Source organism: Dipodomys merriami, unplaced genomic scaffold (genome assembly GCF_024711535.1).
Source record: "Dipodomys merriami isolate MVZ:Mamm:240054 unplaced genomic scaffold, mDipMer1.0.p SCAF_1544, whole genome shotgun sequence".
Lineage (NCBI taxonomy): Eukaryota > Metazoa > Chordata > Mammalia > Rodentia > Heteromyidae > Dipodomys > Dipodomys merriami.
Window position 1 is genome coordinate 134,102 of NW_027202876.1, and position 5,624 is coordinate 139,725.

The window sequence follows — 5,624 nt, forward strand, 5'->3', positions numbered from 1 at the left end:
TTCCCTGTCTAGACACCCCTAAGTGGGTGCCAATGCTCTCAAGGTAAAGTATTTATTTTTGAGGGCCCCTTAGACACGAGAAGATTTTCAAGGTAAAAGAAAAAAGAAAAAAAAATATAGCTAAACATTTGTGATTACAGGTTCTTGGACTGGTTTTTTGGACACAAAGTTTTGCATTACAGTTTATCCTCATTAACATAGATGTTGAGTTTTCTTGGCAACCAAATGCAAAAGGGAAGTTTAATGGACTCACTTGGACAAGTAAACAGTATGATAGAAAATAATGTGAAATAAAATTTAGTGAAATATTTTGAACAATTACTTTGCCAGAACAAAGAAGGAAAGGTATAATTCAAAATCAATTGAGTTTATTAAAAGTATGAAAAAAGAGTAATGAAGACAGATGAGAGAAAACATAGAGAAATGTTTTCTTTCCAGTGGAGTAATGCGTTCTTGATCTTGTTTCTTCCATTCTATCTTCACAAGCTATTAAGTGTGCCTCATGACTGGAGTGTCCAGTATAAACAAAGAGCACTCGCAGATGAAAATATTTGCAGTAGGTGTAGGTCATTTATAACCTTTGACAACCTACTTAATCTGTTCTAAATTCTCCCATACCCCAAACTGCCCTCTTTGAACAGCTTTGTTTGCTTTTCCCAAGTCTGCCCTTCATTAACTGCTTAAAATTTTGATAGGTCATATTCATACTCTCTAGAGATTGATGTTTGGTTGTGATTTTTGTTTGTTTTGTGTTTTAACTGAATTACAAAAGGTTGTGCAAATATGTTACAATTAAATATGTCCATCTAATTGTCAAGTGCTCCAGGATCAGAGTCACTCCTTATATCATTCTCAACCAATCCCTTCTCCAAGATTTATTTCAGATTTACCACTTCATTTATTACATGTGTATATTGAGTATTCTAGATATACTTGCCCGTTGTTCCATTTTTCATTCATTCTATGTCTTTACTATTATTCCTCTCAGGTTTCAATTTCCTGATAGTCATTCTGTTAAACTTTCTGTTAATATTTTGAAAGGTTTGTATATATTCCATGCAGTTTCAATGCCGCATATACATGAACTGATGTAAGCTTATATTTCTATAATTCATTTGCAAGACTGGAGATGTGAAGCACCTAGACATGATTTTATTCTCAACCATTTGGAAGATTAATCTTTAGTCAACAAGATAGTTTAAAAATGGCTTAGAATTTATTCCTACCAGTTTTTATAAATGGCTTTGTAAAATGGTGTGATTATTTTATTTTACATGGGATAATATTTTCTACTACGTATAAGTTTTGAAAAAAGAAGAAAACTAAGATTTACTACTATAGAGGAATATGATAGAAATGGAAGACAGATTTTATGTTTGTCACATCTCTGATGAGTACCCATATTCAAGACTTAAAGTCGTATTTCTTACTATGTTAGACAAGGAAAACATAAAACAACACATGATAAGGCAACTATTAGTGACATTTTAAAATGTACCTTCTTATGTGATGAAGTTTACTTTATTAGCTAATATTTGGGTTTGAAATATGGGATGCTGTTCTGTCTAACACATTTCGGGAAAGCACCTACTGAACAACGCCAATGGTGTGGGGAGGTAACATTTCTACACCTTAATGAATTGTTGAACTTGTTTGGGATTAGTGCTGGGTAAATAAATCAATTCTACTGTAACTTGCCCCCTACATTGAAAAACTTGTAATGTCACTATCATCTACTTGTCAGTGTTATTTTGGCGAATGCGATTTTTAAAAGTTTATTTGAAAAGGAATATACTTCAGAAGATTAAATGTAGGTTATCATTGGTTTGAGAATAACAATATTTTTATACGACAGAACCAAGTTTTACTGAAGTAACAGGTTTTTGAAGCACTAAGGATCTTCTCAATTAAAGTTTTTCTAAATTATATTTGACCTCTAAGTCAAGATTTCCTAGCTTTGTTAGACCAATTATGGATCTACCATTCCAGGAAGTATTTTTGGCCTACTTTTGCTGGGCTGAAATCTTTCATTAATCATTAGGAGAGGGGTATTAAAAATAATCTTGTGACGTTTGTGATTTTGTTCACTCAAATGGGCTTGTCATCTGTAATTTGAAAGTTTGAATTACAGTACATTCTCTCATATTTTATGGTCTCATCTTTCATTTTAAGTTGACTTACATTTCACAATAGCTTACTGCTAAATTCTCCAAGGAATTAAGGAACTGAAATATTATAGGAAATGAGAAATTGAGACGGGTCTTCAATTACTTTCTGTTGGCATGTTGCATGGGCCTAGGTGAGAAGTTTTGCTCTTGTTATCTGATGATGCAGATACCTTGGATCTGGTATCCTAGGACCCGTGGGTCCTGCAGAAGAATAATAGCTTTTAGACATCATATCAGCAAAATTTTGGTATAATCAGTAAGAATGCTTCAGAAATATGGAGAAAAACATTTTGGGACCAGCGAGTTAAAACAATAAACAGAGCAGCAGAGTAAAATCCTTTATAGATTAGAGGAAAACAATACTGTGTTTTTACCATGTGAATTCAGAAGACCAAGAACACTTAGACAGTATCAGAAGTTTATACCAAAGACATTGCATTGATACTTTTTATATTCTAATGTTCTAAACTTAATTATTTATATTCCAATCTATTTATGGGATGAATATCAATTTAGTTGTCAAATTATCATCTAAGTCTAGTAAGTTTCACTGTGTGAAATTTAAGATCAGCACACATAAATAAAAATATATAAGTATATATAATATAAGAAATTATTTTTCATTGTTCTGTTGTGGTTAGGGTATCAAAGGCAACTCCGTTTTAAAGTATTGTTCCATTATCTCTCCCTCAGTTTTTGGTAGAGTTAGATCTAAAGCTTTACCATTTTGAGATTTACAGCTTAGAGGCAATAGGAAACACTGTGATTAAAACATTACCAATTTAAGGCCTAATATCGAGGAGAAACATATGGACTTGTGCAGGAGCTATGGAAATATTTGTTGATAGAAAGTCAGTTGTGTATGTTCCTGCCTGGTTGGATTGTAGACAGGCTAGGACATTAGGTAATCATGCATATGAACAATATTTTTACCTTCTTGGCTTTAGCTACTTTTGAAGTGTTTGGTTTAATAAATATAATATTTTATTTATATAATATTTATATAATAAATATAATATTTTATAATATATTATATATTATAATATATTATAATATTATATATAATATATATAATATATTATATATAATATATGTAATAAATATGATATTTTATTTACATAATATTTATATAATAAATATAATAAATATAATATTTTCATAAAATACTTCGAATATCTGCCTTTAGCTACCAACTCATGGACAAGGTCTAAGTGTCCACTGTAGGCTTCCCCATGAAGAGGTATATACTCATCCTCACACCTATTTTTATAAAATACCTTCTATTCTGAACAATTCGTTCTCAACTCTTCGTCTCTCTATGATCCCTTGTAACTAAGATGAGTTTTGTTCCAGTAAGACAATCTATGCAGCCATGGTAAGATATTCTGGTTGGTCTCTTCCTACATGGAAGAAGGGTAAAGGGTCAGGTAGACATTTGTACCTTTGAGACCTCATTTGGGAAATTTTAAGCTGCAGATGTTTAGAAGTAACTTTTAAGAAGGCTTACTTTGAGTCCATTAGATCCACAAAGCTAACTCAGTTGATAAGTAAGTACTTGAAAAGCCATCACCTTTGGACTTAGCTATAAAGGCTTCAAAATATGATCAAATTTAAAATGAAAAAAACAAAATAGTCATTGACAGAAAAATGGCAAATGTGAGCAATCCACCAAACAATATAAGTTTTTTTCCACTATACACAGAAATTTAGAGAAATATGTTCAATAACATTTTTAGGAACAATAAGGGTTCATTGTTACAAATAGGCAACCAAGGATATATGCCTGTATAAAGACTGCATCATTAACTACTTAAACTTAGAGGATACTACATGCTTCAGCAGCAGGACTACCCAAATGACAACAATACAGAGATTCACATGGCTCTTGCACAAGGATCATATAAAAATTTGTGAAGCATTCCTTATTTTTCATTTTTCAGATGCAAGAAATAAAAAACAGTTATTAAAAAGTTGATTACAAAAATTCAAGGGTAACAACATATATAATTCATAGAATTAAAGGTTAGTTTGACATCAGTGTTTACATCTTCACCTTAGAAAGGCCTTTACATAGCAAAACCTTTACAAACTTGAAATTAGATAACATTGTCATCTTATCCCAAAGAAATAAAATACTATAAGGACCTAGGGAAAAAAGGAATCTTAAATGTTTTCTATATGGAATGTAATTTGAATGGACACATTTAGTAATTAACCTATATATTATAAAACATGTAGAATTCAAAATATTATATCTAGGAGAGAAGGAAATAGATTATGGAAATTATACAAACATAGATATACTTTTTTTCAGAAAAGCACCAGGAATACCTTTAGTTTCTATAGTATTCATTTCCACAGATAAGTTAAAATTATTCCTGATTTTAAAAAATCACAAACTCTGCAGAAAACATTATAGATGTATACGAACAACTCTTGAATATATTTTGATATCAGTGTCAGGCAATTCACTTGGAAGAATAACATGGAATCCATGACTTTTTAAAGTAAGATATTGTTGTTACTTTGCATTGGGTAAATATTTTTAGGGACATGAAGGATGAACTGGCATTTTTGAAATTTAAGAAACTTAACCAGAATTCCGGGAAGATAGCGGAGGGGAAGCTGGAGTCTAAATAAGCTCTCGCATAGAAAGCAGTTTTAGTGTTTCTATTAACAGTCCTAAGCCAGAGAATCACACCAAGTGTGCCATCACAGGACAGAGTCAGGCCAGAGGGGAAAATCCAGGCAAGGAGACACATCTGTGCTCTTGCCAGCAGCCGCTGCGGCAACGGCAGCAGTGGTGGCGGCGATCGCAGGCATCATACCAAAGCCACAGAGAATCCAGCACGAAGGAGCCAGATGAAGCGGGTGAGCGGATTCTACTCAACACCAGCAAGAACCGATAAGGAACGGAAATCTTTATCCTGCAGTTTGCAGACCAGAGACGACCCAGGAACCAAGACTCAGCATGAGTAGAAGCCAAATGTCCTCACTCCTTCTCAGGGAGCAGAGGAGAGAAGGCCCCCCTCCCCACCCAGTACCAGAGATCTCCATCTTGGATACCGACAAAGACCGGGGGAGCTGCCAGCTCCAACTCAGTCCTTTGAAAAAACCAGTCATTTAGCAGGTCACAAGAACTTAACGGCGGCGTGACCTGCCAGACTCAGCTCCACCCAGGGAAAAGTCACCCAGCTCAGGCGCCAGCCCTAAGAGTGGCTTTCTTCACTGGGTAATCAGAGCCAGAGGCTGCCCCTCCCTCTAGCAGCCTTGACAATCAATTGAAATTCAGTAAACAGAAATCCTGAGAATGGCTCCAGGCTGGGCTCTGTGAGTTTTTCACAAACTAGCACCCAGGAAAAGCTACTGTTTGTTGAAAGGCCTCAACTCTACCCAAAACCTAGCCTCATTACTGCATCCCCCTCTTTTGTGATTCTCAAAGCAGATCTGCCTCTT

General features: G+C 34.2%; 1 pseudogene; it reads left to right on the forward strand.

Annotated features, from left to right (window-relative positions):
• Positions 1-3,998: 3,998 nt before the first annotated feature.
• LOC138827366 (U6 spliceosomal RNA) lies at positions 3,999-4,098 on the forward strand (annotated as a pseudogene).
• The last annotated feature ends 1,526 nt before the right edge of the window (positions 4,099-5,624 follow it).